Source organism: Meleagris gallopavo, chromosome 3 (assembly GCF_000146605.3).
Source record: "Meleagris gallopavo isolate NT-WF06-2002-E0010 breed Aviagen turkey brand Nicholas breeding stock chromosome 3, Turkey_5.1, whole genome shotgun sequence".
Taxonomy (NCBI): domain Eukaryota; kingdom Metazoa; phylum Chordata; class Aves; order Galliformes; family Phasianidae; genus Meleagris; species Meleagris gallopavo.
Genome location: NC_015013.2, coordinates 2,369,775 through 2,379,474, shown reverse-complemented (window position 1 = coordinate 2,379,474; position 9,700 = coordinate 2,369,775). Strand labels below are relative to the sequence as shown.

Sequence of the window (9,700 nt, the reverse complement as noted above, 5' to 3'; positions counted from 1 at the left end):
ACACCCACCTATAGAAGCTGAGGCGGTGCATACTCCCCATCTGGAGTACTGCGTGCAGGTCTAGGGCCATCAGTACAAGGAAGATAGAAAGCTGTTGGAGAGGGTCCAGAAGAGAGCCACAAAAATGATCAGGGGGCTGGAGCACCTTCCCTACGAAGAAGACTGAGGGAGCTGGGCTTGTTCAGCCTGGAGAAAAGAGGGCTGCGGGGTGACTTCATTGCAGCCTTTCAGGATCTAAAGGGAGCCTACAAACAGGAGGGGAGTCAACTCTTTGAAAGTGTAGATAACAGCAGGACAAGGGGAAATGGTTCGAAGTTGAGGCAGGGAAGATTGAGGTTGGATGTCAGGGGGAAGTTCTTTACTATGTGAGTGGTGAGGTGCTGGAACAGCTGCCCAGAGAGGCTGTGGATGCCCCGTCCATCCCTGGAGTTGTTCAAGGCCAGGCTGGATGGGGCCATGGGCAACCTGATATGGTATTAAATGTGGAGGTTGGTTGGCCCTGCCTGTGGTGGGAAAGTGATAGATATGATCCTTGAGATCCATTCCAACCTGGGCCATTCTGTGTGATTCTGTCCCGGTTCTATCAGCACTCCATGCCATCCTGCAGGCTGTTGTGCAGAGTGCAGTGCTGTGGAGCTGTGCTTCCTGGCCCTGTGCTCTCCAGCACTCTCGTGTGAGTTCCATCTCTCCCAGGAATCTCCTGTTCCCAGGAACCTCCACTGCTCCCTTGCACACACATCTGTGCACATACGTGTGCAGAACCACACGCCCACTTGCAAAGACTTCCTCGCGCACATACCTGTGCATTCACACACCTGCAAGCACATCCTTACGCAGCCCTGTGTGCACGCTCCATCCATGTGCACGCAAATGTGAGCAAAACCAACAGCCATGTGCAAAGAACTTGATGCACACACCCGCGTTCATACACACACACACAAACGTGCAAACCCACCCCTTTGCACACCCACATCCATGAAGACATGAGTGCAGCTCCAGCCATGCACACAGCCACGTGCAGTGCACACTCTGATGTTCAACACCATCTTGCACACCCCGTGTACACACATACAACTCTATGACCAAATGCTGCTTGCATGGCACAACCAGCATGCAGACGGCAGGAAATGTCAGGAGGAAAGACATCCCATTATGCTAATTCAACCTCCTCTCTTTAATGAAGGCACTGGGGCACAGCTGCAGCCCCATCCTGAGATGGGATTCCTCGTTTGGAGGCTGCAGCCGCAGTCTGAGGGACACTCCTCATGTGTTCTAGAGATGGAAGATGTGCCAGGAGCCAAGAAGACTTTCACAGACAGCACAGGGGTAGCTGCGGTGACACCCAGAGCAGTGCCCACTGCTCCAGGATCTGCGTGTCCCATTCTGCAGCACTGCAGAAGGGCTCAGGGTGCAGCACTGCAGCACAGCTCACTGAGGACGCTGGGTTCAGCAGCACCAGGTGAACTATTGGGGTCCTGGGACGGTGATGGTGGTCCAGTCAGAAACTGAGGGGGTCTGTGAGATCCAAGGGGGGTCCTGGAATGGGTAAAAGAGGTTCGAAGGAAGAAATAGGGGGGATCTAGGGGATCCCAGAGCAGGGATAAGGGGTGCTGTTGGGGACTATGGGGCTCTGTTAGGTCCCAGGCTGGCTGTGGGGGAGATGTACCAGGTCTGAGGAGTTATGGAGCTCTGTGGTGGGGTGTGGGGGATATATGGACATGGGATGGATATGACAAGAGCCTGCAGGAGCACAGTGCTGTCCAGGAGAAGGCAGGATGTGCGCTGCAAGTGGGACAGCGGAATATGGGGTGGTATGGGGACACAGAAGGCAGGGATGTGAGGAGTGATTTGAGATAAAAAGGGGAGGTGTGGGGCAGTGTTGGAGTGGTTTTATTTCTTCCTGAGTGGGGACTGAGGGTCCCTGTGGCCCAAAGGTGGGGCCACGAGCCATTACCCCACATGAGCCATAACCCAAGATGACCACATAACCCTGTATGTGCATGACCCCATGGCTGCACGTGACCCACAGCCCTGTGTGAACCATACCCCCACACGACCCTGTGATTCCCTGACCCTGCCTGCCCCCATCACACTGTGACCCGCTGCCATGCAGCCCAAGAACTCTGGGATTCCTGCCCCCACCTCACCCCCACCATCTAACCCCACGTGACCCGTAACTCCATGACACCCCATCTGACCCTACCATCCCATCTGGCCCCATCACTGTGACCCAGAACCCCATATGACCCCATAACTCGGTGCGATGCCATCTGATCCAACGTCACCCCACAACTCTGTGACCCACTACCCCATGTTCTCTCCCCATGTGGCCATAGAACCAGCTGTGTGTGGGGAAAAGGCATCTTCCTCCTCGGGGTGGGGCTGCCCCAGAGCTGCCCCAAAGAAGACATAGGGTGGGCTGCAGCCATACGTCTCAATTTGGAGAGCTGGGAACTGGCTGAAGGGACCAGAAGAAGGACATGAATGCTTCTGTAGGGAAATAGCTGTCACAAGGTTTGGTGGGCAGGAAGCTTCTGTTTCTCTAAGTGGACGAGAACAGAACAAACCGATCCCACTGAGACTGGGAAGGGACTGGAGCTTGGCTGTTGCACTGCTGTGTGGCAATGAGGAATGCTTGAACCAGGAATGGAGCTGTGATGGACTGAAGCAAATCAACTCCTTAATGGGGACAGCGGGAGAAGAAATCCAAGTCAACTTCAGAATGAACACAGAATTCTTTACAAAAAGGCATCCCAGATTGGGTCAGTAGGAGCAGTAGGGACAGTGGTAAAGAAATTGTTCCAACATCAGGATTTGGAGCAGTTGCTGCAACACCCCTGAGAAATGGACAAAGAACTCCAACAGCAGTGCAGCATGGGGAGGAAGGAATGCATCATGGTGCAGAAGGAGAAGGATAGAGAACATCAGTGGTGGGATTCCCTTTTTGCACGGTCATCCACTGCTATGGGACTCTGCAACAAGAAGCTGCACCCTGCCGTGGTCAGCATGGTTCTGTGTGTCAGCTGTGTGCTGCTGGAAATCATCTGACCTGTTACAGTTTGGAGAGGGGCAGAGAAAATATTCTAACGTCTGCCGGGATAGCACAAGGTAGGATCACAGTGACAGAGTGTTGTTGCTCAGCAGACAGATGCTGAGCAGAGCACAGCAGGGCCAGGACATTCTGAACAGGGTCAGGTGAAGACTGCATACGAGAAAAGGCACAAGTGCAGGACGGAGCCTGAGACACAGTAAACGCAACAGCTGTAAGAAATCCTGCCTACTTGTGTGCATAGAAAAGCACACAATAACCCAAAAAGAACAGGTTGGCCATTGACCTCATCTGGAAAAACAGCACAGTGGATGCATGGCGTAGACTGTGAGCCTGCAGTCCCCAGCCAAGAGGGAACAGGAGAGCAGGGACTGCTACGGGAGGAGAGCTACAGGAGCAGAAGGAGCTCACTGAGCAGTTGCACATTTTGTCCCTCACCATGAGGAGGGAGAGTGCAGTAATGCCATAGCAATAACAGATGAGCTTTGCTGCTGCACCAAGAGCTGTGCCTGATGGAACAACAGTGATGAGAGTGTTTCTTGCACACCCCACGGGCACTAGGGGGGATCTGCTGGGATGCGGGGAGCTCTACAACGTTGTAGGACAGCTAGAGACACCTATGGGAGGACCCCAAAGGAGCACTTTGGGGCAGAGCCACACCTAGAAGCCACCACCGCTGGTGGTGGAATCGCTGCTGGCCATGGGCCATGGGTAGTGATGGGGCTGTTCTGGGGTGCTCTAGGATGGCTCTGGGGCTGCTATGGGGCAGCTATGGGACACACCCACAGCTCACTGGGGCTGACATAACCCTACATGGAGCTGGCAGTGAATCTACTCTGATCATGGAACCTCTCCCATAGCCCCCCATTGCCCTTTTGACCCCCATCTTGCCCAGCAAGACGTGGGCAAGGTGAGGGTTAGGGGATGTTATAGGCAGCTGATCTACAGAGGCCCCAGAGCCACCATATAGTGTCCCCTGAATGAACCAAGAACAGACCCATCACTGTCCACAGCCTCCTCTGGGGTTACGGTGCTCACAGGGTTATGGGTCATGTGGAGCCTTAGGGCCATGCCAAGTTATAAAGGGTTATGGGGTCATATGGGGTTATGGATCAGGGCTCCACCTTTGGGCCACAGGGAACCCCAACCCCCTCTCAGGAAGAAATCAATAAATGCACTCCAAACACAGCCCCACATCCCCCATTCTTACCCCAAACCCCTCCCCACGTGCCCCCAGACCCCCTATGCCACCCCATGTTCCCACACCCACAAGTCCCACCTTTACCTCACACGTTGCCTTCTCCTGCGCAGCACCCTGCTCCTGCAGCCTGTGGCCTATATCCCTATATCCCCCATGTACCTGTGCCTCCATATCCCCAATGCCCCCCACATCACTTTCACCCACATCTGTGCCCTACACTTGCTTCAGCTCCGCAGCAGTCACCCCAGCCCCAGCACTGTACGGTTGTATGGGATCTGGAAGGAAAAGCGGGTGAGGAGTGGCCTGGAATTGATGACAGGTGTGCTGTCAGGTACTGTGGGTGTCTGTGAGGTTGCTAAGGAGCCCTGGAGGTGGTAAGGGAGTTCTGAGGAAGGAAATAAGGGGGTTCAGTGGGAGTCCAGTGGGGGATATGGGGTGCTGCTGTGAAGTCTGTGAGGTTTTTGGCCAGCTATGGAGGAGGAGTACCAGGTCGAGGAGGTCATTAAGGGGCTATGGGGCTCTGTGGAGGGTTGTGGGGTGTCTACGGGGTCTTGCTGGGGAAATATTGAGGGAGCTATTGGGGCTCTGAAGGAATTATGGGTGGGCTCTCCTGGGAAGGTAAAGGGTTACCTTGGGGAAAGCAAGGAGAAGCCTGGGGGATAGAAGGGATACCTACAGGAATGCAAGGGGAATCCGGACTGAGGCAAGGGGACAGCTAGGGGAAGAACAGGGGAACGTCCCAGTAACTGACTTCTTTCAAATTCACATCTTCTGCTTCCTGACATAGCTGCAAAGCTGCCAGAGGAGCTGCAGTACTGCTGTCCGTCTCCCTGCCTGTGTCAGAAAGAGCTGCACGTTAGTGGGGTGCAACTGCCATTAAAAAGCCAACTCCATAATTGCAGTCACAAAACCATTGCCTTCAGTATCTGCTACAGGCAGACAACCATGGCCTTGCACAGGAACCACTCCTACACAGCAAAGGAATTCCTTCACTGCCTTAGGATGTGAGTTACAGAGGAAGAGCTCCAAAGCCTTCAAAACATGCTGTCAAGCCACTGACTTTGGAAACTAAGCACACCTTCTAGTTCAAGAATTAGCAAGACAAATAAATGCACCTTGCTGCTGGAGAGGGCTGTGCTGCATCTCCTGCTGCCATCCTTGGGTTGTCATCGTGCTGCCCATCCACAGCGCACTTTGAAGGGCAGCAACCTTGCAAGAAAAAACAGAGAGCAGAGAGTTCTGCCTTGCATTTCCTGTTAGAACACAGAGATGAGCCGGACAGCCCTCACTCTCAGAACACACACCTCTTCTCTTACCAGCTTTCCATTCCTGCGCAACACTGTTCAAACCCCTCCTCCATCTCTCCCTTCACAACACAATGCACAGCCTCTCCCCAGCGATGAGTTCCGGGCTGTTTAATGCCTGTGTCATCATCGGGACCTGCAGAACAAACCTTGGAATTAAGAGGTTTGATTAGACAAGCGCTCTGTTTAGCAGAATTCACCATCTTAAACACTTTAAAGAAGTGACTTCTTGAAAGCCCTGAATCTGTGTGACATATCAGGAGATGCTGAACTAAGCCTGCAGCCTTCTCAAAAATGGAAGGGCTCTTCAGAACCAGGTGGAGGGGGAACAAAGGCACACAGAGGTCTGACATCTTTGAACAAAACCAGGGCCATAAACACTGAGACATGCAAACACAGGGAAATTCTGCATGCACACAGATCAAATGGCATTACACATCAACACCAGTTTACCTCTGCCGCACTAACAGGTTCTGCAATGTCCCAACATCTGTCAGTGGCAGTCTGTGAGGAATGGCCCTGCAGAACACGCAGAGTCAAGCAGGATCTGCTCCTCCCGCTCCTCCAGACGCCGCATTCCTTCCTCTGGCACACAGATCTCAGCTGGTGCTGCTGCAGGCAGCAGCTTCCCATGTCTGCCCAGCCTAAAGCCATCAGACAGTGTTAGCGAATGCCTGGTGCTCACATACAAGCAGAAGTGCCGGTGGAAAATCACCACAAAGCACAGACAGAATGGCTGGTACCTTGCAATGAGCAAAGGCTGAGATGCACAATGTCCTCACCTGCTTGCTTCTTGGAAGTAGAGGTTCAGCAGCAGCTCCACTTGTGATTAAGTCCTCCAAAAACCTTCTTCTTTCTTCCTGATAAAGAGACTCGATAGTGAAACCTTCTCCAAAGTCATTATTAAACAATATCTGTACCTGAAGCCCAAGGAGAAAACATGTTTCAGATTTAAGACCACAAAACAATCCTATTCTATTCCAATACAACTTCAACTCTGATTTAAGTTTCATGACCAGCATCTCAGCCACCCTGTCATGGATAGGTTAAAGCTGGGGGGGAAGGGGAGGGGGCAGGGGAGCCTTCTAGCACAACATCCCCTTATAGCCCACCCTATAGCTCCCTATCACCTTTTGGCCCCACATATCCCAACATCAGCCCTATATCCCCTCCATAGCCTCTCAGAGTCCCCTATATCCCCCCACAGCTCCCTCTGTCCCTCAGAAGTTTCTTTCCCATGAGACTTGGTGACACAGAGGCAGTGCTGGAATGTGATTCAGCTGTCGGGGTTGTTTTCCCCTCTGTGTATTTGCTTTACAATCAGCAAGTGCACCTCTTGTTGCTACTGTGGATACCATACCATGCATTAGTGTGAACAGCTGATGGAGCCAAGTACCCAGGGGGTGGGAGGTGTGTGCGTGGGGAGAAATGGGGCTGGGAAGAAGGCATGGGACTTGAGTAACCATTCTTAGTTGTCTTTCCATCTCAAGAGCAGTTTGCTGTGAAGACGCGATGCTGGTAGCACAGGTGGTCTGCTGTGGATGTGACCTGACACTCTCGTTCTCTCCACGGTGGGGAAGCCTCACAAGTGCAACTACTGTGGCCAGAGCTACAAGCGGCACAGTTTGTTGGAAGAGCTCAAGGAACGCTGCCACAGCTGTATGAAGAATGTTGGCATGGAGGCTGCCGGGCAGGTCCAGAGTCACCTCTGGATGAACTCCATGCCTTGAGGTCTCTTGCACTTGGAGCACATCTTGCAAGGGTTTTTCATCCGTTTTCCCTCCTTCCTTCGTGCTTTGCGTCACTTCCATCTCATCTACTGATGGTTCTCCAATATGCAGGAGGAGAAATGATGGGCTAAAATCCTCACTCTGATTTAACAGCATTTTTTTCCAGATTTTTTTTTAGATTGGTATTTCATTTTTTAGATATATAAATATGCAGATATTAAAGTAAAGTGATAAAGGCACCAGTGCAAAGTTGCCATAAACACTAAGGAACGTATGGATCCCCTCCCTCTTCTTGGTGAAAGCGACTGGTACTTTTAAGAGGTATGGATGGTAGACGTACTCAGAGGTCATTATTTCTACTTCTTACAGTAATGTATTCTATCAAAAAAATAAAAAGGATGAGAGGATGTAAAAACCTCCAGAGCAACATGAAGTCAACAGTGTTGATGAAAGTAATTATAAAAAAAAAAGTTTATGTATGAGCATCTTTTAACTTTTAAAAATTAAATATAGGTATTTGGTACTTGAAGTACTTATAATTTCTTACTGTGGAGGAAATAAAAAAAATTATGCTTCTTCCATTTTGAGTAGGAAATACCATAAACATGAGAATATCAAGAAGATACACAGTAGGTAAATGAAAAGGAGAAAGAACATTTTTCCATTTTGCTTTTCATTGTTGAGAATAGTCATGTGGTGTCATTTTGAAATCAATAATGAACAAGTTCTGAAAGATGACTTCTAAAAACCTAAAAAAAGCAAGCTCAAATGAAGTCTATTCAATGTTTTTGGTATGGATTTCTTTTTAGTGGGAAAAAAAAAAATCACCAAAAATTTTAGAATACTGTACTGTGAAAATTTCAAATCTATTCAAAGGCATATAAACTCAAATGTTTATACAGCTCTGTTAAGTAATTACTATCTTTTTAGATGCCCTGGAGACTAAAATCAACCTTTAAAATCTAATGGATGATTTCAAAGACCTTGAAGTTAGTGATTATGTTAGGCCTGACTTTATGTGCATAAAAGTTGGTAGAAAGACTCATCTAAGGTTTTGCTGCTTGCTGGTACCCATTCTGGACTTGATGGAGCACTTTGCTCATAGTAGTAGTTTAACCACATGCTCCATTCCCAACAAAATACATGCTCTTCCCTCTACAAGGATAGGTCTATCTGACTAACCAGGTAGATGATGATATCGGCCAGCATTTTCTTAGGCAAATAACAGTTGGCCGATAGAGTTATGACAGCAGGATTCTTTCAGAGATCACTTTATGGAGTGCTAGTCATAAATCTCCCCTCATATGCCAGTGCTTCCAGCTGGGAAACTCAGTGTGTGCTGTGCGTTTCAGCTGTAAGTCCTTTCTTCACGGAGTATAGAGGCACCAGGGAAGTATGCATAAATGATTACTCTGCTCTTTGCTTAAACTTAAGACTCAGTCTAACTCTGAAGAATGCCTTGATTTCCTTCACTCTCACATTGCACACTTTGAAAGGATATTCTTGGGGCTGAATAAATATATGCTTTGGAGATCTCAGTTGTTGCTTAATTTTGCATCATGTTAGTGTTTAGCTTACCTGGCTCTCTTTCTAAATATTTTGTGAGGACTTTGGTTTTGCTGAGTGTTTTGAGGCTGCCTAGCTGAGATGCAGGGAGGGGCTGGGTTCAGCGTGTGGCTAGGAATGCACAAGTTCCTGGCGCTGGGACTCCCTCCATGCTCTCTCTGAGCTGCCCTTCCTTGTGGCTGGGTTCTGTCCCCAGCTCAGCACAGCGATTCACTTGCTGTCTGCTGCAAGAGCTCCCCTGATGTCAGCCATTCTCATCTAAGCAGTTCTGGCCCTTGAGGTAGAAATTAGTGTGTGGTCTTCTAGCTAGTGGTGTGTTGGGGGTGAAGAAAGGGACAGCCTCTGAAGGCAGTGTGTCTAATATTTGCACTATCGATTAGGGAGAAATATTAAATGCCAGCTGTGATTTATACTCATATATATATATTCCTCTCATATATATTCCTCTCCATTTCCAGAAAGCAAAAAGTCCAGGGAAATTCTTAAAATGGAGAAGTATACTCTTTTTAGGAGAAGGAGAAAGGAGCTTAGCTGTAGGCTGTGAGAAGCTCAAAGGCCAACTGCACATAAAATACACAATGTCCCTGTGTCCTTCCCTCTTGCTTGGTTGCTTAAAATACAGTTAAAATTCTTTTCCCCTGGGGTACTTCACACCAGGGTCCATGGGAATATATCCTGTCATTTCTCACTGCACACGCATACACTTTTTAAAATATCAATATTATGAACTTAGGAAATTGAGGGTGATGGAGTAATACCAATTTATACCAGCTGAGACTTAGCCCAGCGTCTGCTGTCTGCACACAAAAGTGTTTATTAGCAAAACACATGCAAGGCAATTTTTTGACTT

The 9,700-nt window shown here is 49.4% G+C and overlaps 1 long non-coding RNA gene across 1 annotated transcript; it reads right to left on the bottom strand.

The window, feature by feature from the left end:
* Positions 1-4,277: 4,277 nt before the first annotated feature.
* On the bottom strand, positions 4,278-8,050 carry LOC109366543. Its single transcript, XR_004159093.1, has 4 exons — positions 6,337-8,050; positions 5,567-6,198; positions 5,366-5,459; positions 4,278-5,084 (listed from the first exon to the last, which is right to left on the bottom strand). It is a non-coding gene; the product is annotated as an uncharacterized LOC109366543 (long non-coding RNA).
* Between the last annotated feature and the right edge of the window lie 1,650 nt (positions 8,051-9,700).